Source organism: Halichoerus grypus, chromosome 8 (genome assembly GCF_964656455.1).
Source record: "Halichoerus grypus chromosome 8, mHalGry1.hap1.1, whole genome shotgun sequence".
Classification (NCBI taxonomy): Eukaryota; Metazoa; Chordata; class Mammalia; order Carnivora; family Phocidae; genus Halichoerus; species Halichoerus grypus.
In genome coordinates, this window is record NC_135719.1 from 12,238,650 (window position 1) to 12,266,282 (window position 27,633).

The window sequence follows — 27,633 nt, forward strand, 5'->3', positions numbered from 1 at the left end:
TCACAGAACCACCGACTCCTTCCAGTAGCCTGTGGAAGGGGAGGTTAAGAATCATGCTGGGCTTCACACTGGACATGAACACTGAGGCTACCTCTTTGTGGGCCACCTGGAGGAGGGGTTGATTACGCTGTGTTTTGAAATGTTGTAGAAGCAACAGAGAGGAAAGCAATTCCCAGGCTGCCATGAAATTTTGGGGTTAATGGGGAGAGAGAGAAACCCCCTTCCCCCCTCCCCTGCCCCAGGCAATGTGCTGATTCTATGAGGTGGTGTATGGGATGGGCCAGCACACGGCAGGATCTCAACAAATGGTGGTTTATTTTCTCCTTGGAGGCATCAGTTCTAAATTTATTATTGTGTGGAAATAAAATGAAGACATCAGGTTTATGAAATGGCGAGGTTTTCTGTTGAAATTCGGGTGGAATGCTGCTGAGCTGTCTTTGGCGAAAAAAGCAAGGCTGTGCTGAAGTCGTCCTCAGCCGTGATTTAGCTTGGGCTAAGCCATTTTTGTAAGTGGCCACACTGGCTGGCTGACAAGTCCATTGGCATGAGGAGACTGGGGGAAATGGTAAGAAGCAAACACTGTATCTGATGGTGCAGCAGCTTTAGCCTTTTGGGGGAAGGTTGAAAGCAGAGGCTTTGGTTCTGTCCTGGGCAACCCTCTCTCTCCCTGAGGCTTCCTTTGCCTGCGGATTATCAGCAGTAGGGGGTTCTTGGTGACTTTTAGGGCCCCGGCTCCTCTGAGAGCACTGGTCTCCCTCCCCACCCTCATCACCATTTTTCTGGGGCTGCTCTGTGTTCGCTGGGCCTCCTGCTTCCTTCAGATCCCAGCACTGAGGACTGCCTTTAGCACGGCCCCGATATCTATCAGCGGAGAGGTCCCTGTGAAGGCTTCTCTCTCCTCCTGGGGCATTTGAACCCCAGAATCCCAGGGACTCAGGACATAGAACTGCCCGCAGGCAGGTCCCTCTGGTCCTTCTCCCAAGGCCGCCCAGGGCTGACAGGGCTGCCTGCCCAACTGGGAGAGATTTCCTAATTCAGACAAGCTGGCTGGTTCACATCTGCAGGTGCGAGGCTGGGGGTGGTGAGCTCCCGGCGCTTTGGCACAGACACTGCTTCTAAGGAGGGGGGTGGGTGGGGGCCGGGAGGGGGAAACTCAATCACAGTGCAGGAGGAGGGAGGAGGCTTTTAGTCAAAGTGCCAGTCACCGGGGGCAGCGGATGGCACCGCCTGCCTGGTCTGCTTACATCGCCCTGCCTCCCCCTAAGCGCTCCTGAGAAGCCGGCGGATACGAGAGAAGGTGGTCCCAGGGAGCGGGGCAGGCAGGGGTGGCCGGGACACAGGGGAGGGAGGAAGAGGGAAGGGGCACAGTAGGACTCCAGAGACAGCGTTGTGTAGTTTTGCTTCAAGTCATTCCCTTGAACAGAGATGGAATGGCTTGCTTCGCGGGAAACTGGGGACACCCGAGGAATGAGCCCTGTCTTTGAAGGACATAAGGTTCTCTTTCTTCTGGGACAGATCATGCCCATTTTTGTGGCTCCCCCCCCATGTCTCAGCTACCCCAGTCATTGCTCACATTTGGCTTGCCCTTGCTAGAAAATGTGTGGGACCTTCTCTTTCCTTCAGTCAGCAGCTGGTTACTGAGGGCATCTGAGAGCCAAGCTCCGGCCACAGAGAGCGCACCGAACCCTGTTGCAAACCCCTCTCCCCTGGGTGGCGAAGGAGAGGGGGGCTTTGGGGTTCTGGGCGAGTCTGTTGAATTCTCTGTTCATGGATGTGGAACTCAAGCAAAATACCCCTTACTGTCCATGGGGTCATCTTTCCCCAAAAAGGAGGCTTTTTTTTTTTTTTTTTGAAATGGAGTGTTTTCTCCAGGCCTAGTGCTGATTAAATGCTTTGTATGCATGATCTCATTGATCCTCACCGTAATCCTACCAGATGAGCATTGCTTTTCATCTTCTGTTTTGCAGATAAGGAAACTGAGGGCTAGAGAGGTTAAGTCACAGGCATAAGGTAAGTGGCGTAGCTGAGGTGTGAACCTAAGCTTTCTGACTCCCAAGCCTCTTGACATGAAAGTGTCATCGAGTTAGTATTTGGTGTCTGTCACCAGTTGTGACAAGTCCCCATGGCCTCTTCTTCATTCAGGCATCTTCCTAAAGTAGCTCCACCATCTGCCGGTGCTGGGGACGGAAATGTGTAAGGGGAAGGCTCTGTGCCCGAGGAACATAAGCTTCTGGCAGGGAGCTGAACCCAGCACTACGACCGCGGAAAACCCCAGTGCTATAGGAACACGGAGGAAAGAATGTTGACTGCCCAGGCCTATGAGTCAGGGTGGCTCAAGGAACCTTCCAGAGAGTCACAGCATGGCCAAAGGCCCTGCAGGGGGCCGGGAGACAGTCTGTATGGGGGGATCTGGGGTGGGCTGCATGGAGCCCTATCAAGAAGGGTCCCCCCCTTTGCCAGGATGGGGGTTCAACTTTAACAAGTGTTCTGTGGGGTTTTAGGTGCGGAGGGGATTAGATCACATAGGTGTGTGTGGCTTACCTCACTGGATGGGCCCTTCTATTTCCAGACACCTGTGTGAGTACTCCTTTCTCCAACCTTAATCTCTTTCCAGGTGATTTTTCTTCCTAGTCTCTAAGTTGGCAGTTTCCTCCAAGGAGAGAAGGACATGCCCTGGTAGCTCCACACCTGCGCGGGGGTGCATGGGCTGCTGAGGAAGGAGAGCCTGGGCAACCGTCAGGCTGACTCGAGCCCGCAGGGCTGATAAAGCGCAGAGGCTTCTGAAGAGTTCTGGGTGAGGTCTCCTTGGCCACACCTGAAAATGTTTCATTTTCCATGCAGGGAGGGTTGTTTGTTTTTTTTCCCCCCCCACCATTTAAAAAATGCCACATGTTGAGAAAATTTAATTCAGGCCAGGGAAGAGCTTGGAGATGAAATCTCTAGGCTTTGCCTAAGGATTTGTCTGCATGGTTTCTACAAGACAAACCATTATAATTATGTATGGAAACCATCTGTGGAGCCTTGGAAATTCTCTTCTCCATGTGCCCCATTAAACTGGGGAGGCACCAAGGCCACCTTGATCAGAAATGAAAATTATCAAACATCATGTGCAATTTTAACAATTATTTTGAATGATTCGTGTTGTTCCTTCGGTGACACCCGCAATCCTTGTGGCTACATGGACTTTGAGCCAGTTGGACCCAGTTTTCTCCACCATGACCCGATTGGCATGCAGGCTGGATCATTCCTTGTTGCAGGGGCTGTCTTGTGGATTGTAGGATGTTTAACAGCCTCCCTGGCCTCTACCCACTAGCCACTGGTAGCAGCACCCCAGCCGTGATGATGAAAAGTATCTCCACACATTGCCGGTGTTCCCCAGGGAACAAAGTCACCCGGTTTGAGAACCACTAGTTTCACCTAGATTCTAAACCTAGCCACTTTACTTCTCAGTTGCATGGTCTTTGGCAAGTTGCCAAAACCCCAAGAAGCCCCAGTTCACCCTCTTGAAAACTGGTGATCAGTGTGTCTGCCTTTCAGGGTTGCTGTGAGTTAATGCTTGTCAAATGCTGACCACTTCACTCAGTTCTCAGGAACGCCAAGTCTATCTTCCCCACCCCTAACCCATGGTGTAGTAACGCTTTCTGTCATGCATATAGGGCCTCCGAAGCCTATGTACAGTGAAATGGCCAGACAGAGCTACGTAAAATACAAAAGGGTGGACTCCCTCTTGACAAGCAAATAATTTGCTGGGTGAATCTACTGTTTGTGTTTCTAAGGCTGAGTGTCCCATTGGAGGCGGGCCACTGTAAGCTGCCCACTGACCCCCGTCTGCTCTAAGTTGATTTGCACACTCCTAGTTGCTGCCATCCTCATTCTTCCTTGTCTACTTTCCACAGATTCAGTGCCAGAAGGTATTTTTTTTTCTTCTTCTTCTTCTTTGGAACCTTGCTCTCTATGTCCTTCCTTCCCTGCCCCCTCTGGCTTGCACAGTGCACAAATGGTTAAGGGCATTCGGCTAGGCTGCCTCCCCAGTCCCGGTAGACTACCTTGGAGGGACTGAATGAAATTGATAGGACTAACATTACATCGCTCAAATCCCCAAAGAAAGAGTAGCTGGGCGGCGAGAAGGAATGACCGTGGAGAAAACAGCTGTGAAGGGCAGCTCTTGGTTTATCTTTCATGGAAAGAGAGACATAATGAATTCTAAATGAAGAGCAACGAGAAACAGAGTAGTTTATCAGTCTGGCAGGACTTCTGCAGCCCAAGTGGACGCGTTAGGAGTTCTGACTGCTGTCTCCCTTGCACGGAGTCCTGGGACCCTCTGTGGGTCCGGCCATGTTCGGGGAAGCGTGTTTGCTGATCTCGCAGGAGAAGGCCATAGAAAGGCCTGGGAGTCTGCCTGGTGGTGGTGCTGGCATGGCCGGCTCAGGCCGTCTGCGGAGGGTGGGCCCTACGTACACAGGGTCTGCTTGCAGGCTAGGCCCATACATGGGGATCCACTACTCAGGGTCTGGCCTCGGAGGACCACACAGGCCTCCTCTGGCTCCTTTACTATAGCTCTTCCCCCCTTCCCTGTGTGTGCCTCTGTTTCTCTCCAAAACCTGGCGTCTGCAAGGCTCTGTAAGGGAGGTCATGAATTTGAGAAGGGGTTGGACTTGGTTGGCCAACTGACCCTAACTTGAAACTTGGCTCATTTACCTTTTCAGTAGGAGACCCTCAGCAAGTTACTTCATCTCCTGGAGACTCAGTTTCTTAATCTTTAAAATGGGGGCAAAATAGCAGATAACACCTGGGAGAGTTTTCGTAAGTTTCAGGCATAAGGCACACCGAGTCTAGCCCGCTATGGCTCAGTGCACTGGCCCAGGGAAGGAAGCTGCTATTATTATTGGCCAGTGAGAAGTAAGGCTCCGTGCGTGGAACGGACTCGAGGGTTGTCACCGGGCCAGAGTGGGGACACGCGTCCATGTGTGCTGATTTGAGAACTGTGCTCTTTCTGTCAGACTGCAACTGTTAAACTTTAGGACACAAAAGCGCCAAACAAATGGGCCCATTGTGATGAGAACACAATGACATCGTAGAATGAGGTTTCTGCATCCCCACCCCTTATATGTGCGGATCACCACCAGTAGCCTACTTTATTCCAGATTCTCGGCACCTGGTCAGGTAACAGCTCGTATGGAGGCTGGGAGTGTTTCTTCCATCAGCCCTCGGGAAGCATCCTCGGGTTGGGGACATCATTGGTAAGAGAGATAAGATCCCTCACCAAGGCAAATTGGCTCACATATAAATGGTGCGTTTGATAGGTGGTAAAAGCTAAAAACCACATCATTAAAATTGCATGAAATTAATGATCCACCTTGGGTCATGAAAGAGTTGAGGAAAGTAAGTTTCAAAGTTGCTTGAAAACCATTGTTTCGTCTCCAACAACTCTTCCATTGCTTTAAGGTTCTTGGATCTGAAAAGGCATGGGGGTGGGGGAAGGAGGTGATTGCCGGAGGTGGTGGGACCTGATAGCAGTGAATGTGAACGGGGACAGTGGGACCTGTAGGGTGTGGGGTCAAAGCCTGCAGCTGGGCAGAAGGATCAGGGTGTAGCCTGGCAGAAAGAATATGAGCTTAGGAGCTGCAAACTTGCATGGATTGTAGAACTTTGACTCTGCTACTTGAGGGCTGGGTGGCTTTGCTCTGTAGCTTGACCTCTTTGAGCCTCAGTGCTCTTATGTGCAGAATGGGAAAGCAGCACCCATCTTCAGGACTGCTGGAGGAATGGGGTGAGACTGTAGGTGGCTGGGAGAGTGCCTGGTGGGAAGCAGGCTGTGCTACAGTGAGTGAGGATCACGGCAGCTCAGGATGGAATCAGATGCCTTGATGTTGCCTGGCCCTTCCCTTCCCCGTGAGGCAATGGGCACAGCACCTTACAGTTGTTACTTATGTGCTCCTGTGAAAGGGGTAGATAAAGGGTTCTCTGGGAGCTGGTCTTTCAGGTGTAGGAAGATAGTTGTTTCGGATGTCTTGGGGACCCAAGCCTCCAGTTTATCTGGCCTCTGCTTGCATCTGTAAATGTTCCCTCTCTCCCTCCTCTAGATGTGCTGGTCTTCAGTCTTTCTGGGACGTATTAAGCTTCTTGCTCCAGTGTCTTTGCACTTATGAACCTCTCTGTCTGGAGCAGTCTGTCTTGGATCCACGTATATATTTGACTCTTTTAATTAGGCTCCAGCCTGCCACCTCCTCAGGGTGTCTTCCTTGACGATAGGGCTTAAAGTAGCCTCCACTCTCACCCAACCCCACACCCCCCTTCACTTTGTTGCATCACTCTGTTTAATTTTCTCTCTCTCTCACCGCTTTAGGAAATGTCTTGTTTATTCATTTGACTCTTCCCTCAACTAGATTTTGAGCCGTGTGAGCTGGGATCTTGTCTGTCTTTTCCATCCATTTGTCTCTAATGTCATTGTTGAAGAAATGAGCGACGAGAAGCATGAATGCTGTAGCCAGTGGCTTGTCATGCCTTGGCTGTTGAGTGGCCCCTCCTTGGGCGCTGGTTTCAGTCTTCCATGGGAGGGAAGCAAGGAGGGTAGCGTCACAGTTCGGCGGTAGGCATGCACTAGACACTGGGTGGGGAGGTATGGCAATAACTGATGGGGGATAGAGAGAGAAGTGTGTGTATTCCTCTCCTGCCTGGATCCAAGAGGCTTTTAATATCCTGCTATACTAGAGTCCAAGTCTGTTCTCTGACTTGAGGGATGAGATGGGCCAAGGGAGAAGAGAGTCAAGGGCCACAGTAGGATGCTTTCCCTGAGTAGAACTGCCAGATGTAATGAATGAAAATGTAGGGCATGTGGTCAGATTTGAATTTCAGGGAAGTAACAAGTAATTTTTTATTATAAGTGTGTCCCAAATATTGCGTCCTCCTACTAAAAACCATTCATCGTGTGTCTGAAATTAAAATTTGACTGGGCGTCCCGTATTTTTTCTGGCAACTTTATTGAGGAGTCTCACAGACATTTCAGGGTCTTCTTGCTCAAATGCATTGAAAGGGGCTGCTCCTCTGGGTTACCTCAAGGGCATTTTCCAGTAGTAGCCATGGGGCATTCTTTTGGGCAAGTAGCTCCAGGGCCAAGCCCTGACATGGAGCCCTCCAAAATGGCTAGCTGTGAGGGGGAATGCCTTCTAGGAGCTGTGAATTCTGCAGCTTTCTTTCTGGGAATTGCCCACTCAGGGTGTTATGTCAACCCTCCTTCCCCCGGAGCACGTGACCATCACATTCTTGCTCTTGTGACGCTGTGTGGCATCTGCCGCCATTTCTCCTCATGAAGCCCTGGTTCTCGTGTTCATCAGATGTTCTTTTTGCCCCTCTCCCCAGAATGGACCTTATAGATTTGACTCAAGGTTTGTGTTTCATATTTAGATGCTTCCTAAGGGGAGAGGAGGAACGGAATCAGCCCGGACTTGGTCACCTTCATCTCCACTCTGAGCCTGGGCCTCTGCATTCCCATCCAGCTCTCCACTCCCTTCACCCAAACCGCCTTTGCACTCACAGCTTTTCCTGTGGTTAGCCCTCAAGGGCTGTGGGGCTTTATGGAGAAAGCCATCCTGGCCAATGCTGTGGACTGGAGTTAATCTGGCAGAGAAGAATATAACTGTTGTCTGATTGTGGTGTGGTTCTTTGCCCAGTTCCAGGTGGGGTAGAAATGTTAGCAGGTTCCCCTCTGGCAGCCAGAGTCATTTTCTAAGGCTGGTGTTTGCTGCCTTGGCAGACCCAGTTCCCACTAGGAGAGAGCTTGAGACCTTAAGTCTGGGTGGCTGGTCGTTCTGCGTCTCAGGAAGTCACATTACCTCCCAGCCTTGGGGTCTCAGGCTTTGGGATTGGTCAGCCTGGAGTCCACATCTTAGTCGTGCAAACTGCTAATGGTGAAAGCAGTCCCTCCACATAAGCAATCTAGCTTATACTATATATTCTAAGAGCTAAGATCTCATCTAGTGAAAAATACCCTTAATGTTTTATTCCTCTGAACAACTCCCATGACTGGGACCAGCTATGTAATTTCTGGGGGCCAGTGCGAATGAAAATATGGGCCCCATGTTAAAAAAAGTATTAACGATTTCAGGGTGCCTGGGTGGCTCAGTTTGTTGAGCCTCGACTCTTTTTTGTTTTTAAAAGATTTTATTTATTTATTTATTTGAGAGAAAGAGGGAGAGCACGCGCACTAGTTGGCGGAGGGGCAGAGGGAAAGGGAGAAGCCGACCCCCCCGAGCAGAGAACCCCACATAAGACTCGATCCCAGGACCCCAAGATGGTGACCTGAGCCAAGGCAGACACTCAACTGACTTAGCCACCCAGGTGCCTTGAGTCTCTGACTCTTGATCTCAGCTCAGGTCTTGATCTCAGGGTCGTGGGTTCGAGCCCTATGTTGGGCTCAACACTGGGCATGGAGCCTACTTAAAAAAAAAAAAGTATTGGGGCACCTGGGTGGCTCAGTCGGTTCAGCGTCTGCCTTCAGCTCAGGTCAGGATCCCAGCGTCCTGGGATCGAGCCCCACGTCCGGCTCCCTGCTCAGTGGGGAGCCTGCTTCTCCCTCTCCCACTCCCCCTGCTTGTGTTCCCTCTCTCTCGCTGTGTCTCTCTCTGTCAAATAAATAAATAAAATCTTTTAAAAAAAAAGTATTAATAATCTTAAGACAGTGACAACAGAGCATGAAGCCAACCGTGGGGCCTTCTGAGTGCGGCACCCTGAGTGACTGAACGTGTCACATGCCCGTGGAGTTTGCTGTAGTCAGGACCACTTTAGAGCACTTTAAGCTCATATGCTTCTTTGTGTTCCTGAATACTGTGAGTCGCTTTATTTTCAAATGTAATAACCTCTTCCAGTTTGATTACTTGGGAGGCGTGGGTCCCTTTCCCATAGATGGGTGCTTGGCTAATATTCATTCAATAGGGAACAACAGGTAAGATTGATGTGTTACGGATGGAGGTTTGAGAGTCCCAGGCTTCTCTCTGCTGATCAGTCCTTCATGTTTCTTTCTGTATGCAGATGTTCAGTATTAACAAAGAGAGCCCTGGTTCAACATTTCAGGTCTTTTCTTTGTTTGCATAGTGGGAGCGATTTACCTTGGTTAAATGGCACCATCATTCTCTTGTCATTTTCCTTGCATGATAAGTAGGGGCAGCTCAGGCTTTGTATTACTGATGCAAAGAAATAACTCCTGCCATGTTTGGATGTTCCGGAATTGTTCACATGTTGCCCTCCTGTCATCTGGTCCTAGATCCCTACTCACAGTGGAACAGGACATTGGATCTTCTAACTGACCAGGAACTGAGCATCAGAACAGTGTTGAGGAGCAGAGTGATGTTTCCTGGCAGCTCTGCGTATGTATGTATGGACACACGTGGGCAGAATGCTCCCTGCTACCGGTTCTCATTCAGACTGCACATTTTCAGGGCAACACCAGACATTTGCCTGACCTTGCTGTGAGAGAGTGGCCTTCTCTATACCTGTGAAGTTCTTCCCGATAGGAGGGCTCCAGGACCAATCTTGGAGGAAGGGAAGTGAGCTGTCGAGAACTTTAATGGGCAAGGCGGTCTAGACCCTTAGGATGATGGGAATGGATGACATCCAGAGTTCATCCTGCCTTTGATTCTTAACATGTCTCAGAACCCTGTGGAGAGAGTTTTCCAGAAACAGGTGCCAAGGCCCTAGCCCCAGAAGTGCTAGACTCAAGGTATCTAGAATAACATTTGGCTTGAGAATTTGACAATATTTTCAGGAGATTCTGATTCTTATACTTAATTAAATCCTTCTGGACTAGTGTACCATCTACATGTTGGACAGAAGAGAGCTAGGAGTTGGAATCGTACCCTCCCAAATTCAGGGGTCGATTTTAGTTAGGGACAAAAATAGCATTAGAAATTTGAGGATTTTTAAAATAATAAAATCCTATCAATGCAAATGGTAATGGTCCCAAGCTTTGGGATCATTTAACCATTTTCCAGCAGAGTTGGTAAAGAGAATTAACTGACATCATACATTTAGTCAGTGTGAGAAATAGGACTAGAACCTGAGTTACCTGAATCCCGAAGCGGTTTTTCTTTCCAGTATGTTCCCTTGTCTTCTGCTTTGCTTAGACCGAGGTCTATCTGGTCAATGAAATGAATTGATTAACTCCAGTGATATCAATACTATCTGTCTTAATGAGCAGCTTGATGCTTATACCTCCAAAGATAATATTTACTTTGTTTAGGAGTTTAGATTTATCTTCATTTTTCCTGATTGTGGAGAGTCAGAATTCAGCACTCACAGGGCTCAGATGGTCTATTTTCTGGGGGACAGAAGGCACGATTCTCCAAAATGCAGTTGGTGAGATTCTCCTTACTTCGTGTGTTGGTTGTCTTTCTTGGTTAGGCCCTAGTGGACACTGCAGCCCATCTTCCTGGTAATGTCATCATGATTATAATTATTACCACTCTGTGTAGCCCAAATATGTGTGATTTCCTAAGTAAAAGTAGCATTTTCTGATTCTTTAAAAATACTCCGTTTTAGCCAAGTTTGCACACTTATACCTTTTTGTGCGTCTTTAATTAAACACCAAAAATGTCCTTTGCCCTGAAGGACAAATTGGGCTAAAGGCCCTATTATGAACACACCCACCTTTGGAGGGAAACAGTCCAAGCTGTGATTGAATGCAATTTGGTGCTAAAGAATAATTAGCCTCAGTGGCCTATTAGCCAATGAGCCCTCTCACCCAATTACTTCTTCACTGCATCCTGAGCGCCTGATCCATCATGCCTCCTGGCTTTGCGAGAGCTGGAATCGCACCCTCCTAAGCACAGAGATCGATTTTTAGATAGGATCAAAATAAATATCCATAATTTGAGGATTTTCTAAAAAATAAAATCCTATCAAGGCAGATGGAGATGGACACAAGTTTGAGTTCATGTAATCATTTTCCAGCAGTGACAAACGGGCTCTAGGTGCAAGTCAGCAGAAGACTTCTTCCTGAAACATGCATTGTGTTATGGATCGAGGTGTCTACAAACCCAGTGAGCCTGTTTTGGTAGCACCTGCCAGGACAGAACAGCCCGCCTCCCCTGCCCTCTGCTCTGATTCCTCAGCCCACGGTCTCCACCATCCAAGGGGCCATTCCATGTCAGGCCTTGTACTAGATGTTTGGCGTGTTTTCTTTCTTTTTTTTTTTTAATTTTTTTATTGTTATGTTAATCACCATACATTACATCATTAGTTTTAGATGTAGTGTTCCATGATTCATTGTGCATAATACCCAGTGCTCCATGCAGAACGTGCCCTCTTTAATACCCATCACCAGGCTAACCCATCCTCCCACCCCCCTCCCCTCTAGAACCCTCAGTTTGTTTTTCAGGGTCCATAGTCTCTCATGGTTCGTCTACCCCTCCGATTTCCCCCCTTCCTTCTTCCCCTCCTGCTATCTTCTTCTTCTTCTTTTTTTTTTTTCTTAACATATATTGCATTATTTGTTTCAGAGGTACAGGTCTGTAATTCAACAGTCTTGCACAATTCACAGCACTCACCATAGCACATACCCTCCCCAGTGTCTATCACTCAGCCACCCCATCCCTCCCATCCCCCCCACTCCAGCAACCCTCAGTTTGTTTCCTGAGATTAAGAATTCCTCATATCAGTGAGGTCATATGATATCTGTCTTTCTCTGATTGACTTATTTCGCTCAGCATAACACCCTCCAGTTCCATCCACGTCGTTGCAAATGGCAAGATCTCATTCCTTTTGATGGCTGCATAATATTCCATCGTATGTATATACCACATCTTCTTTATCCATTCATCTGTCAATGGACATCTTGGCTCTTTCCACAGTTTGGCTATTGTGGACATTGCTGCTATAAACATCGGGGTGCATGTACCCCTTCGGATCCCTACCTTTGTATCTTTGGGGTAAATACCCAGTAGTGCAATTGCTGGATCGTATGGTAGCTCTATTTTCAACTTTTTGAGGAACCTCCGTACTGTTTTCCAGAGTGGTTGCACCAGCTTGCATTCCCACCAACAGTGTAGGAGGGTTCCCCTTTCTCCGCATTCCCGCCAACATCTGTCGTTTCCTGACTTGTTAATTTTATCCATTCTGACTGGTATGAGGCGGTATCTCATTGAGATTTTGATTTGGATTTCCCTGATGCCAAGCGACGTTGAGCACTTTTTCATGTGTCTGTTGTTGGCGTGTTTTATTTCATTTAATTCACGCAATCACTCTATGAGAAAAGTACGGTTATTACCATTTTACACATGGGGAACCCGAGGTACAGAGGTTAAGCCCAGGATTACAAAGCTAGTAAATGGCTAGCTTACCAATCCATAACATTTGTCAAAAGAAGTGCTGGATAACAGAATATAGCTGCATCAGTGTAAACTCCAGAAGGGGCAAGGAAAACAGTTCACTGATTGCCCTGCTTTTGCTCAGTCAGTAGCATCTTTAGAAAGGAACAGCATGGAACAGCATATGCATCCATGTCTGCGTCGGGAGCAGCTACGTCTTAAAGGGACAGCCATCCCCCTCCCCTCTCCAAAATAATGAAGTTTACATCCTTTAGATACACAGGGCTTGGGGAGGAGTTAAATTGCTGTTTGTATCATAAAGGAACTAAAATATTTTTCAACCAGGCTGGACTGAAAACTTTCAATTATAGATTACTTGAAAGCAGAGACAAAAGGAGGGGAAATGTTTTGTCATCTGACTAAAATACCCCTGTTTGCACTTTAGTATATTTTCCCGTAATTCTTTCCTCTATTATATGTACTAGTTATCTATTGCTCCATAACAGATTGTCCTAAATTTAGTGGCTTAAAATAACAGCCACTAACACCTGCCATAATTTGAGGATTTTTTGAAAAAATAAAATCCTATCGAGGCAGATGGAGATGGACACAGGTTTTGAGTTCATGTAACCATTTCCCATGAGAGACAAATGAGCTCTAGGTGCAAGTCAGCAGAAGAATTTTTCATAGAGTTTCTGCTGGGGGAGCCTCCCAGAGTGATTTAGTGGGGGCAGGGGGTGGGGTTTGGGCGGCCTCTCTCCCGATGCCACCGCCAAGCTGTTGGCCGGGGCTGCGATCTTTTCAAGGCTCAAATGGGGGAAGGATCTGCTTCTGAGCTCATGCATGTGGCTGTTGGCTGGCCTCTGTCTCACCATGTGGGCCTCTCTGTAGGCTGCCTCAGTGTCCCCACAGAGCAGGAGCCTTCTATTTCTGCAGGGCAGCCTTTTGGCATGGCTTCCTCCAGAGTGAGTGATGAGAGGCAGAAAGTGTGGGGACTGAACTCCACATGGACACCGCAGTTAGACTTAGCGTTACATTCCACCACCTTTACCACGTTGTGCTCATGAGAAGCAAGTCACTGAGCGCTACTCACACTCCAGGAAAGAGGCATTACGTTCCATTCCTTAAAAGGAAGGAGTAGCAAAGGTGTGGCTATACCTTGAAAACCAGCGCGTTGTATCTTTAAAATATGTACTGTTGTAGGACATATACAGTTACTTTTTATCTTTTTTTCTTTTAACATAATAAAAAACTTTTTCATAGCTGCATACTACACCATAAAGTGGATTTTCATAATTTTCCCCAGTATATACTTCTACATATATACATACCTTCTTAGGTTGTTTTCTAAAGTCTATTACTAGAAGTGATGCTGGATGCACATTTTTGGTCATTGTTCTTTGCATTATTTCATTGGGATAGATCTCTACACATGTGACAACAGGGTCAAGCCTATGGATATCTTTTAGGATTTTTTTTTATACCTATTGCTATTTCTCTTTTGCAAACGGTTGGACCAATTTAAAGTCCCACCTGACATATAACAGATCTGCTGTAGCAGTTAAAAATCATGTTACAAGTCTTGCAGGGACATATACACCACATGCAATGACTCCTTTACCCCAGAAGAAGGGTGCTGGCTGTTCCTTCACTATCCTGGGCCTCACAGGCAGATACTGACCTGATTAACAAAAAGGGTCATGTTTTTCACTCAGATTATAATAAGCAGGTAGGCCTGGCTGAATAAAATTATAGCAATAATACAATATAGTGTTACCTCCATGTACAGATCAAAAATTTATTCTTCATTTCAGTGGGAAATTTTATTTTTATTACTATTATTTTTATTATTTATTTATTTATTTTAAAAAAGATTTTATTTATTTATTTGACAGAGAGAGACACAGCGAGAGAGGGAACACGAGCAGGGGGGAGAGGGAGAGGGAGAAGCAGGCTTCCCGCGGAGCAGGGAGCCCGATGCGGGGCTCGATCCCAGGACCCTGGGATCATGACCTGAGCCGAAGGCAGACGCTTAACGACTGAGCCACCCACGCGCCCCAATTATTATTATTTTTAAAGATTTTATTTTTAAGTAGTCTCTACACCCAACGTGGGGCTCAACCCCAAGGTCAAGAGTCGCATGCTCCACCAACTGAACCAGCCAGGCACCCCCTCAGTGGAAAATATAAAAAAATTATTGCTGAGGTGGTCAAACTGAAGTTATTTTTTCAAATATTTCCTTGCCAAATTGTAGTCCTATTATGTAAAGGGTTGTTTGAATTGTTTAGTTCTTAAAGATAATTGTATGATAATGACAGCATCTTTACAACTTAGTTCTTTTTGCTAATGTCGTGGCTTTATTGACTTGTAATTCACTGTCACACAATTCATTTTCTTTGCACATTCACAGAGTTGCGGACACATAATCACAGATCATTTTCATGACCCTAAACAGAAACCCAGTACCCATTTGCAGTGTGACTTAATTCCTTTATTTTAAAAAGAAATCCTCACAAATACTTTCTTTTTATGGGTGCTGAAATAGTTTTTGGGTGTTTTTTGTGATCTGATTACAAATATGGGGAGAGAGTGACTTGCCCAACACTCCGAAAAAGCTGTTGTCGGATACAGGAACAAAAGTCAAACCTCTGAAGCTGATGCCATCAGTCCTGGCTTAAAGCGACAAGCCCTTTCCTTCCATTTTGCTCATACTGGGGAGTTAAAGACTTTTATTTTCTTTAAATCTCTCTAAGGATGTATGTTTCAATACATGGCGTGTATCCTCGCAAACGTCTTGATGAAATCTTTAATAGGAAGTCAGGCCACATGCTGAAAAAGAGTTGTAGGCAATCAGCAATACGCCTGGCATCGCTTTACCGGCCATAAGTCAAATGCATTTTTAACAATCGTTTTCTCTGAAAGAGGCAATGCTGGTGACTTCACTTTTAGGTCAATGAAATCACTGCCTCCTGGTGTCAGTAGCAAAATAATGAAAAAAGAACCCATTTTGCCCACAAACAGAATGGAATGTCAGCTTGTGACCCAGGGCCTCTAGGGTGTAATTCACTTCCTCCAAAAGCAGAGGACACCAATTTCCTCCCTAGGAGGTCAGTGGTGAGAGGTGTAGGGTTACCATGGAGTCTAGATTCCAAGAGAAGTTTGAAATGTAATTGCCCTGCTGGTTTTGTTTAGCTACAAGGTTACTGTTAGGCGTAGGGCAGTAATGAGGAAATAATAGCTGGCATGGGCCTGAGTTGACCCATGCAGAGAAGGATGAACTTTTTTTTCTTTAATACAAGAGGGTGGTCATTACAGATTGCCCTTTCTTCCAAATCCATTTGGCACTGGTGGTCAACTGAATGAGACAAGGATTCTAAGGTCAGTCCATTTTCCTGAATCATGAGACATAAATCAAAGCCGAGCATGAAAACTTCAGACTGTGACTCTGCAAATGGGGATGAGAGCTTCCCCTTTGGCCCTTGGGCAGATGCCTGCTTATTTGTATTCAGTGATTGAATTGGGGTCCTGGTGACAGAAGCTGTGCGGACTTGGCAGCAGTAAATAATTCTAATGAGAAGGCTGCTGTAGAGCCCAAAGATATAGATATTTCCATAATGTAAGTCAATAAGCCGAGGGGGAGAGACCCTTTATAGAGAGCTGAGGACACCCACACAACATCCGATATTGCTGCCCGTGGTTCCTTCTAGAGGAGAGAAAGCAGAAACCCCATCTTATACCGATTCTTCACCTGCACTTGAACCCACATTGAAACACTTGAAAATTTTGATAAAAATATCTTCCCCTAGTCTCAAAATAGAAATGCAGATTTTGAAAGCCAGACAGTTTTTAAAAATGAATTCTTCTGGAAAAACAGCTCTTGTCAAAGCAAAATGTCTGTGTTTAAGGCATCTAGAAGTGCTGCAGAATCTTACCTCCCCTCTAAAAGGTCGCGAGATTCTCTCTCTTACGCTTTTAGACTTTTGTTCATGGTGACTGGTCCAATCTAAGGTGAAAATCTTGAATTTCTGGGAAGACTTGGTGAAATTTCAAAGTATTCTTATTATTGTCTCTATGCAAGAAAATCTGTGTGCTCATATTCCTTTGTTTAATCTCTCATTCAGATTTTTAAAAATAAATTAAAAAAATCAGCATCTAGCATTTTCTGAATGATGGAGACATTTCAGGCTTATGAAATCTGCATCTTCTATCGTAGAAATTATGTTGATCAGGAAATAGCCCTTTTGGTGAATGCAGTTTGATAGTAATAATACCAGCTCTGCTCAGTTCAAAATGCTATTTTGAAGAGCAAAGGATAACATTTGCAAAGTGTTAGACCATGGTCAGTGTTTTCTTCTGTTATTCATCTTTATACTGTTAAGATACACGCTGTGAAATGTGTTCTCCTGCTGTCCTAAAGTTTTTTATGAAACTAGTATTTTGGAAGAAGAGCCATTTGTGATGTCTTCAAGTATCTTCTGAGCAATCTTTGAGGGTTCAGCAAAGATATTTAGACTAGTAGGTTCAGTCTTGCTTTTTATCTTTTATTTGCTATCATAATAGCTGGGAACAGCACACCTTCCCCCAGTGTGTGTGTTGCCCTGTTGAGTGCCTGAGAGATTCAGGAGCATTGTTACTATTCCCTTGACACCTCCTCTCTGGGGCTGTGATATTAACGAAAATGTGCACTTTTGTTGTGGCCAGCAGCTAAGTGGCTAAGTCCTGGTGAAACAGAAGGACATCTGAGAGATGTTTGGCACATCCCGATGGTCTTTTAAACTAGCCCAAGATGGCAGAACTCCGTCTAGCAGGATGAACGAGTTGGAGGTCTCCACTGCAACTCTTCAAACCTCTCTCCAAGTGAAGGTTGAGCTTGCCTCTGATCTTGGAATGCTGCACGTCATTGGTCAGTGCCTTTCTGTGACCACTGAACTCAGGTCACCCCCTCAGCTTGGCTCGTGCCTCTCAGTCCAGATGTGATGTGTTGGCTACTCTCTGTGTGAACTCTTGGGGGTGGGCCTGCTTTTTTTTTTTTCTGGCTTCATGGGCTGCATACTGCAATTCATGCCTAATTTACTGACCTCGGTCAGGAAAGCACTCGTCTTTGCTTGGATTTACCTAATAATAGTCAAACCCACTGGTTTACTTTAAGCTGATAGGCCTAATGTAGAGAAACTGGGTGTAATAACACAGAAGCAAGGAGAAAGGGTTATTGATCCATCAGGAATGGGGAAGTTCAGCAGGCAAGCTTGGGTTGCTTTAAAGGGCAGTTAGGGGGGCACCTGGGTGGCTCTGCTGGCTAAGCATCTGACTCTTGATTTTAGCTCAGGTTATGATCTCAGGGTTGAGGGATCGAGCCCCGTGTCGGGCTCTGCACTCAGCGTGGAGTCTGCTTCAGATTCTCTCTCCCTCTTCCTGCCGCTCACGCTCTCTCTATCTCTCAAATAAATAAATACAGCCTTAAAAAGAAATAAAAAAATACAGGGCAGTTAGGATTTAGGGATGTAGTATGTATGTATGTATTTATTATTTTTTAGTTTGGGAGTTGGAGAGGAAGGCGTTGGTAATCTGTACAATAAGTTAATTTTCAGCATTGTGGGGATTTAAAAAAAAACAGCTTCTCTATGCTGCCCATCTAATTCTCAAGCCGGGTGTTTCAAATCTATGGAAAGACTCTTACAGGTTAAATCATGTCACCCCCAAATACGTTGGCATCCTCACCCTTAGTACTTCTGAATGTGATCTCATTTGGAGATAAGGTCTTTACAGAGGCAATCACGTGAAGATAAGGTCTTTAGGGGGGGACCCTCATGCCATATGACTGGCGTTCTTACGCAGATGGGAAATCTGGACCCAGCGGCAGAGGCACAGAAGGGAGGTACTAGGCAGCGACAGGGAAGGTGGCCGTCTACACGGCAGGGGAGGAGCCAACCACGCGGACGCCTTGAAGTCAGACTTGCAACTTCCAGAACCGTAGGAAATCAATGTCTGTTTTTTTTTTTTTAAAGATTTTATTTATTTATTTGACAGAGAGAGAGACAGCGAGAGCAGGAACACAAGCAGGGGGAGTGGGAGAGGGAGAAGCAGGCTTCCCGCTGAGCAGGGAGCCCGATGTGGGGCTCGATCCCAGGACCCTGGGATCATGACCTGAGCCGAAGGCAGACGCTTAACGACTGAGCCACCCAGGCGCCCGGAAATCAATGTCTGTTGTTTAAGCTACCCAGTCTGTGGTACTTTGTTACGGCAGCCCTAATACGAAGACCTTTGAAGGGGTTTGATGACGGCACCTAAAGAAGACTACAGAATATTGAAAACTTTGGTCTAAATTAATTAAGGTCTTTAAAAAAGAAGGAGATGGAATAGATAAAGGAAGTTTGAAAACACGGATTGTTTTTTTAAATAAGAGATATCATCTGTTGGGTAGATCAATGAGTCAAGACCAGCCCAAGCAAAACTGCCACTTTGTATAAAAAGAATGACGAAGGTCATAGTAATCCCTTCTGGGACGTGCATTTTGGGAGTTGTTCCAACTGCACCAGTGGGTTTGCTGAGCCTGGGGCTATGTAAGCAAGTTCTCTCTTACTTTCTCTCTGGTTCCTGGGTTTTATTCTTTTCCACAGTCCATTGGAAAACAACAGTTGCAGAGGCGTTTTGGAAGAATGCACACTGGGGTGTAGGGCTACATTCTCATGGTCTAAAGATGCAGCAAAGTGATCAAGAATCCTAAAGAAAATCCATACAGTCTAGCTTTCATTCTTTAACAAACATTTCTGGAGTGCCTGTTCCGTTCCGGGTGCTGGCCCGGATCTGGGGGCCAATGCATGGTTGACTAAGAAACACACAGTCCCTGCTCACGTGGCACTTGGACCCATTATTTCAGAAGCAAGCTTGGACCTGAGCAGCATGGGAGGTGGGGGGGAGTTCAGGCTCGAGAGGCAAGAAGAGACAGTGTCTTAGTAATCTGAGTGGTGTCAGGCTGGGGACCAAGGAATGGAGAAGGTTTGGAAGGCTGGCAAGACAAAGGCCCCTAGCCCGTCTTTGAGTCGGCTCAGGCTCTTCTGAATCCACGTGCTGCCATGTCAGATCTCATGCCCTGAGATCATGACCTGAGCTAAAATCAAGAGTCAGATGCTTAGCCAACAGAGCCACCCAGGTGCCCCCCTAACTGCCCTTTAAAGCAACCCAAGCTTCGCCCTGTAGGAAACTGGCCTCATCTTTAATCAATTTTGAATTCTGGAAGAAAGGGATGGGCTTTGAATAGCCATGTCTTTGTTCCCATTGCTGAGTCTTCCCTGTGTGTCAGGAGGAAACGTGTGAGCCCCAAGACTGGAGGAAAAGCAAGTGTTTCTTTGATATATTTCATTTGAAAAGTAAAGTTTACTCGTTTGTTTCTAGATTGTTCTCTCCTCCCACTGTAAAGAAAATGAATTTTCAAAAGTGTGTGTGTATGTTTTTTCCTTCTTCTGAGCAGCTTTTTATCTTGAAACAAAGACAAGCCCTTAAAAATGTGTTGTAATATGTACACTCTCAGGCGTGAAAATGGAGTCTTGAAGAATCTTGTAGATACTTGTGAGCTTCATGAAATCCTGGCTCGGCATTACCTCATGCTCTACGAAAGCCCAAAGGGACCAGTTCTCAATGGAGGGCCCACTATGCAGGTGAACTATAAGCATGGAACTACCCTCAGATTTCTATTTCTCCCTGTCTGGGGGTTGCTGGGAAAATCTTCAGAAGCCACCAGGAGGCCCAAGAGCCCTCTGGGACTTCTGAAAGGCATGAAGCTGGGAGGGGCTGAATCCAGACCCCACGACAGGCCTTGATTTCCCCTGGGCTGTGTGGTACTTGGTCTGAGTCCTCCTCTCACTGCCTCTCCCTTCTCCACCTCCTCTGTTACCTACACATTTGTGCTTTCTAGCAATACGCCTGGGTTGTAAGCATCTGCCTGACTTAGCCCTTCAAGACTCCTGTTAAATTAAACAAGGAGGGTCATTAGACCTAGGTGCCTCTAATAATCCATGGCGGCCTACATAAGCACACCAAAATCTGAGCCTGTAAATGCCTCAATGTTATGAAATCTAAACACTGAGGACAATCAATCACAAACAACCAATTAGGCTTCAAAGTCTAGCCAATCAAATACTTTCCTTTCTTTGTTTCCATAGTTTATTTATTAAAGATTTTATTTATTTATTATTTATTTGAGAGAGAGAGAGAAGGAGAGAGAGCATGAGCAGGGGGAGGGGCAGAGGGAGAGAATCCCAAGCAGACTCCCCGCTGAACGCGGAGCCTGACATGGAGCTTGATCCCACAACCTGGGATCATGACCTGAGCCGAAATCAAGAGCTGGAAGCTCAACCCACTGAGCCACCGAGGCGCCCCTGTTTCCGTATTTTATAAGTCTTTTCTCTAGCTCGTGTTTGGGGAGTGCTCCCAACCACTTCTGGTTTGATGCTGCCGGATTGGAATCAATTTTTGCTAAATAAACTCTTAAATTTTTTTTTAATATGCCCCAGTTTATCTTTTAACACCCCTAATCTTAACTTTCTATCTGGAAATTAGAGAATGACAGAATTATCACACCTGCTGGAAACTCCGACGGCAGAAGAGCTAGTTTTTCTGTGGTGCGGCAGCTTTTCACTACCCATTCGGTGTACTAAGATGATCTATAAAGGTGAAGGAAGCTAGGGAACTCTTAAACCTGAGAAAGGAGACTGACTTGATTTTTCATTCATTTGATAGCTGCAGAGGGCCTGTACGTTTGCCCAGTTCTGGGCTTGGCATGCAGATAAATAAGACTCTATTCCTGTCCCGAGACCTTAACCATTTAGTAGATAAGAGAAAATCCAAGCAATTCTAATACAGTGCAGCAGTGTCCTAGGGCTTCTCCCCAGATGCTGGAGGGACCTGTGTGGAGTGGGGGTGGGTGGGCTGAGGAGCAATAAACAGGGAGGGATCCACAGAGGAGCTGGTATTGGAGCACAGTGGGGTAAGCCAGTAGTCATGGGCCAGTTGAGAAGGGAGTTTCAAGCAGGAAAGAGCAGAAAAAAATGTTTGAAGACCTCGAGAGCATGGCATGTCCAGTGAAGTGGAAGGGGTGGGGGGGAGTGTGGCTGGCAGGGAGGGTATGGCGGAGGTAGGGGCAGGAGCGAGGGCAGGAAGGGTAGACTGGGCTCCGATCAAGAAGAGCCTTATGTGAAGCTGGAGTTTATCATACAGTTGCTGAACCACCTGGGGGGAACCATAGGGTCAGGTTTGCATTTTAGGAAGAGCCTGCAGACAGCAGGTTGGCAGTGGATTGGAGCCTGGCGAGCCTGGGAGCAGGGAGGTAGGAACAAAGCTATAAAAGTCGCAGTGATTCACGTGTGAGCAATGGGACCTCTGGTAGGCCTGTTCCTCTGATGTCAGGAGCATTCACCCTGTCACACTGAGAACATTGACAGGATGTACTCCACTTACTTAAAGATCGACTGGACCAAATTGTTCAATAAACATGCTAGTGGCTTTCCCGTGTATCTTAACTGTGACCCTCCATCCTCCTGGCTTTGCAGCCCAGAGAAAACAGATGAGTCTTGGGGATCGTGTGTGGCACTGGGGACACAGGCGTGAACAAAATGGACTACAGCCGCTTCCCTGGAGGAGCGTACATCCTTGTGGGGGTGGGGGAAGAATGGAAGTAATCCACATGAGATGCTGGGTAGCAAGGAAGGTGCTGGCCAAAGATACATCCTGGAGGATAGTAGGGAGTGTCGGGGTGAAGGGGGCTTGCAACCTCAGAAGGTACCAGGACAGCTTCGATGAAATGGTATTTTAACAGACATGATCCTTGAGACCTTCAGTTCAAGGGTTAAGTCGTCTGAAGGGAGGCCCCTGTGATCTAATAGTGTTTGCAGAGGTTTTTGGGACCCTAAGGGTGCCAAGGGGTTGTGTGCGAAGTCTCCGGAGTGGGCAGCCAGGTTGACCAGACAAGACCCTACCTCTGCTGACCATGCTGGAAAGAGGTTCTAATAAACACTTTCTGTTCCTCAGCTTGGAGCTGCTCTTGAATATTTCAAACAACTCACCACTCCCTCCTCCCCGTGGGCCTCCCCCCAATTTATTTACTTTAAAAGAAAGTTCAGCTCCGCTGTAGCATGTGTTTTCCAGTGAGGCCCCTTCTCTTACTCAATTTCCCAGCTGGTTTGACTTATCAGGACGCAAGCAGGTCACCTGACTGGCCCAAGGCCACACAGTGAGCAAAGGGTCCAGCCAAACATAAACCCAACCTTATTATTATTTTTTTTAAGTCACACAGTTTCTGGAAGCTCTGACGTTGCGGCAGATGGGATGCTAATCACATTCACTGATAACTTAACACAAGAGCTTCAGTGTAGAACTCTGCATCTGGCTCAAGGAGTGTGTATGAATTGGTTTCCCGAGTGGAGAAGACAAAGCAGGGAAATGCACCCCCCCCATTAAGAGGCCATTTTGCACATGACTTGAAGGCTGCCTCAATCGGATGCCATATTTCCAAGGCTGCAGCATTTTGGGTTGGCATCTTCTTCAAAGACCACACCTCAGGGGCTCAGCCTTGCCTGATTACATTATCCTTTCTTTTCCAGGCTGCTTCTCCATGTCCCCACCCCCCCCTTCCTGCAAGCAATTTCAAGTTCATAACCAAACTACTACAATGTGACAGAATTTCTGGGTGCAAATTGCATGCAGTTGTGGGTGAGATCTTAGGAATAATTGTAGTGAGGTTGAGGTTGACAACAAGTTTAGAAACTTTGAAAAGCACCTTTGGGTACTCTCATTTGTGACTCTCCTTCATGCTTTCATTAACCTTTGGGTTACATTTTTCAAGCAAATACATTCATCTTTAATTCTCTAAATCTTTGATTTTTGTGTCTTGTTCAAGGGAAGATTCATGCAAACACTTGGTGTTGCTTTTATAGAAAGTCCATTGGATCCCTGCCTGATCGGCTTCTCCATTCTCCTCCCCACCCATCTGCACCCCTTTGTGACTCAGGGCCCCACGGGACGTGACGCCAAGGTCTTTAGCTCTCTGGGCCTTAGTGTTCCTATCTGTCATTTGGGCACAATTACACATACTCCAGGGGACCCATGATGATGAGGTTTAATGAGATGATGTATTAAGATGTGTGTTTTTTTCCCACACCACCAAACAATTCTCTGACACAAGCTGGGTGTCCTACAACTCAACTCAATTCAGGGCACTATCTATCTGGAAGGCAGGGTCTGATCCCACAAGTTGAGGGCTCAGTCCCTACAAGACTGTCCCCTCAGTTCAGATGCCAATCCCAAGTCCAAGTTTTCTCCTGGGCTTCTTACCAACCAGCTATAGATAGGAGCTTCCCATAACCTTCTCCTTGTGTTTGATTAATTTGCTAGAGAGGCTCACAAAACTCAGAGAAACATCTCACTTACTAGATTAACAGTTTATTGTAAAAGGATCTGACTCAAGAACAACCAAATGGAAGAGGGCAGGATATGGGGAAAGGGTGTGGAGCTTCCCTACTCTTCCTGAGCATGCCACTCTCCCAGGACCTCCACTTGTTCCTCAACCTGAAAGCTCTCAGAAACCTGTCCTTTTGTTTTTTTATGATGACTTCATTACAAAGGCTCAATTGGTTAAACCATTGCCCGTTGGTGATTGAACCCAATCTCTGGGTGGGACTGAAACTTTCAGCCCTCTAATCATAGGGTTGGTTCCCCTGGCAACCAGCTCTCATCTTTGGATTACAAAGGAGCTTTCCAAAAGTCACCTCATTAACATAAATTTTCAGGATTTTAGGAGCTCTGTACTAAGAATAGGGATGGAGACCAAATATATATTTCTTATTATAAGTCACAGTATCACATGCATACATAGCAACTTCAGACAAATCCCCTTCACCCCACAGAGTTCATGTCTTGGTTTTAGCATTTTTCCTGTCTTTTTAGGTGCCCCCAACACTTTCATTCCAGACCATTCCTTCTCAAGCTCTCCTCTACCCTTCCTCTCTAAACCCCATCACCCACCACCATATTTTCTTTCCTTTTTATAATAAAAAATTTCAAACACATAAAAGTAGAATGGTATGAGAATATTACCTATCAACTAGAATTATTAGCATTTTTGCTATATTTCCTTCATCTTTTTTTTTTGCTTAAGTATTTTAGAGCATTCCCAAGAAATCGTGAATTTTGTCTGTAAATTTTGTCCATTTTGTGCATACGCATTACCAAAAAAAAGAAGATATTTTATTAAATATTCACAGTAATATTATCACACCTTGCAAAATAAAAACCAAATAATTTGTTAGAGTCCTCTAATACCTACTCCACATTCGATGTCTTTTTATGTTTGGTTTGTTAGAAGCAGAATCTAAAGAAGGTCTGCATGCTGTATTTGGTCCGCTGGGTCATTCTGCCTTCTCTAATTCATTCTGCTGAGACAAGTCCTGGTCTCTGGGTTCATAGTTTTTTCTTCTTGACCCTGCTTGGGAAGAGATCCAAAGGCAACATCAAGGATTAAAGACAATCCTCATTTTAGCAGGGTATTTTGATCATTCCCCATTGCATCTTCTTCTTTTTTTTTTAAAGTTTATTTATTTATTTTTAAGAAACCTCCATACCCAACATGGGGCTTGAACTCAAAACCCTGAGATCAAGAGTCACATGCTCTTCCGACTGAGCCAGCCAGGCCCTCCCTGCCCCCCATTGCATCTTCTTAAGTCTAAAGCCCTTCATTTATAGTTTAACACCTAAACTTTATTCTTCTGGGAAGGAAATGTCTTGTTAGAGGCGCTCTCTGAAGATTGGTATGAGGAAAACTAAAATGGCGCACAGAGAATGCTTAACATCACCTGACACACAGACAATACTCAAAAACTCAAAAAGTTTATGGATTCTTAATTGGAAACTATATTTACAATGATTGCATCTCAGAAAGCAAGTCTTAGGATCAGCCGACCTAGGTTGGACATCTGGGTTTTCTACTTGTGAGCAGGCACGTTATAACAGGAACACCTCTAAATCTTCCTTTCACCAAGTGTGAATTGAGAATAGCATTTCCTGGCACTTTGAGGAAAAGAGATACTGTGGATAAGACACACAATATCACTGGAGCCCAAATAGGACTTCAGTAAACAGTACTATATATACCATATATGTAAAATATAAATATATCATTTGTTACCACCCATCTTCTTTCTCTGCCTTTCTCTGCCTCTCTTTATCTTCCCTAGCTTTCAATTCCTACCACACAGGAATAGGAATCCATGTACGTTTCATGTGTACATGGCATAGCAGAAAGAATATTTGTTTAGGATTATAAGTCGGGACTCATCTTTTAGTAGCACACTTAGCTTTAGGCAATTCTTTCTATTGACTTGAATCATACCTGTTGGGAGAACCTCATAAGGTCACTGTAACACTCACATAGGCTCCCCGTGGCTGAGAGGGCTTTGAGAATAGTAAAAGTACCTACGGAGAGACTGAGTTCAAAGTACACTGAATGGATTTTTTTAAAACAAGGGAATGCAAATTCCAATGGTATGATTACATTCAGGAAGTCATTCATAAGTATTGTCCTTTTAAAAAATCACGTTAATCTTCCTGGGTTTACTTGCTTTTCTTTGCCATTGACTCACTCCATCAGGATTTCCTATGTTTGGAAGACTAAGAAGCACAAAATGCTAAAGGTGGGCTGAGTCTGGGAGGTCACGTGGTAAGTGGGAGATCACCTTGAAGCGATGGTACCCTCCACTACATTACCATGCCGCCTACTGCAGAGTCAGGAACATAAAGGCTCACGTGCCAAATTAAGCTGTTTGCATCATATGGTTTAGCAAACTGGTTTCGAAGGCACAGTGAGAAGCGAGGGGAAAGAGACAGGAATGGAGAAGTAATACACCCATGGTGGGTGCAAACAAGGTTAAAGGATCACAGTTTCTCTCTCTCTCTTTCTCTGACACACAAGCCTTCCCTTTTGTTTTTGTTTTTTGTTTTGTTTTTTTAGAGAGAGATTGAGAGAGAGAAAGAGAGAAAGTGGGGTGTGTTTTAGGCAGAGCACAGGGAGAGCCAAGATGGGTGTACCCAGTAAGTGGCCAACTTAAGGCCTGGTGAGTTCTTTTTTTTTTTTTTTTTAAGATTTTATTTATTTATTTGACAGAGAGAGAGACACAGCGAGAGAGGGAACACAAGCAGGGGGAGCGGGAGAGGGAGAAGCAGGCTTCCCGTGGAGCAGGGAGCCCGATGCGGGGCTCGATCCCAGGACCCTGGGATCACGACCTGAGCCGAAGGCAGACGCTTCACGGCTGAGCCACCCAGGCGCCCCGAGGCCTGGTGAATTCTGAGTGCTTCAAATATACTTAGTTCAATTTTCAGTATTCCATCCCTCCCACCTACCACCAGTATGTGCGAGTATGCTCCGCTTACCGTATCTGTGTTCAGTGGGTCTCACCGGCTACTTGCATCTCTACTTTATCTCCTTTGTCCTCATTGGTCTGTTTCTCTTGTTTTCTAGAGTCGCATTGAACATCCTTAACCAATGCAGCAAACATATATGGCATCGTGCACTGCAGTCTTGCGTGATACAGGCCTGGAATGAGAACCTAAGCACAGGGTGGGAGAGGCAGGACTGGACTTCTCACTCTTTTAGTGCAGCACACCCTGCATTGTTCTGGAATCTTCTTGATCTCAAATCGAGATGAGGGTGCTTGAGGGAAGAAATGGAGAGCAACCTCTGCCATTAGAAACAGACAAGTAACTCAGCACCACTCTGGGCCTTTCAGAATAAATTTGGAGGCCAACGGGATATCTATGCATGGCAGCCTTTGGCAGGCCACTCAATGCAGTGGGAAAAAGTCAGAGAGACCTGGGTTGAAACCCAGAGCTTCCTTCTGGCGGAGGAACATGACCCCGGAAGAATTGCTTCACCTCCCAAAGCCTTCTTTCCCTCACTTGTGAAATAAGGAGAATAGAGTTGTCCGGAGAACGTACCAAAAAAAGCATGTAAAGTGTTAATTGTCCAGACTGGTCTTCAGCTAGGACTCAAATAAATGAGACTCTTGTTTTTCCACACACTTCTCACGTCTTCATTCTGGGCTTCAGATGGTCCCCAAGCTGATGACCTTCAGGGTACCTACCAGACTCCTGCTGCAGTTTTGGCTTAGGGCAGTAACAGGCGATCGTGTTGGGTTTGGGGCCCCCCCGGCAGTGAGGGGGTTTGCCTCTTCTGCGCGGGCACCCTTGGCTGCTTCCAGAAGGGTCTGCATGGGGGATGCTTCCTTCTAGACCAACAGTGCTTCAAAGAAGGGCAGGATAAATTGCTCTCAGGGCTGACATCCATGGCTGC

At 46.1% G+C, this 27,633-nt stretch overlaps 1 long non-coding RNA gene across 1 annotated transcript; it reads left to right on the forward strand.

Moving 5' to 3' along the window:
• The first annotated feature begins 519 nt into the window (after positions 1-519).
• Positions 520-27,351, forward strand: LOC118544866 (uncharacterized). Its single transcript, XR_013450104.1, has 3 exons — positions 520-565; positions 2,615-2,794; positions 26,803-27,351. It is a non-coding gene; the product is annotated as an uncharacterized LOC118544866 (long non-coding RNA).
• The last annotated feature ends 282 nt before the right edge of the window (positions 27,352-27,633 follow it).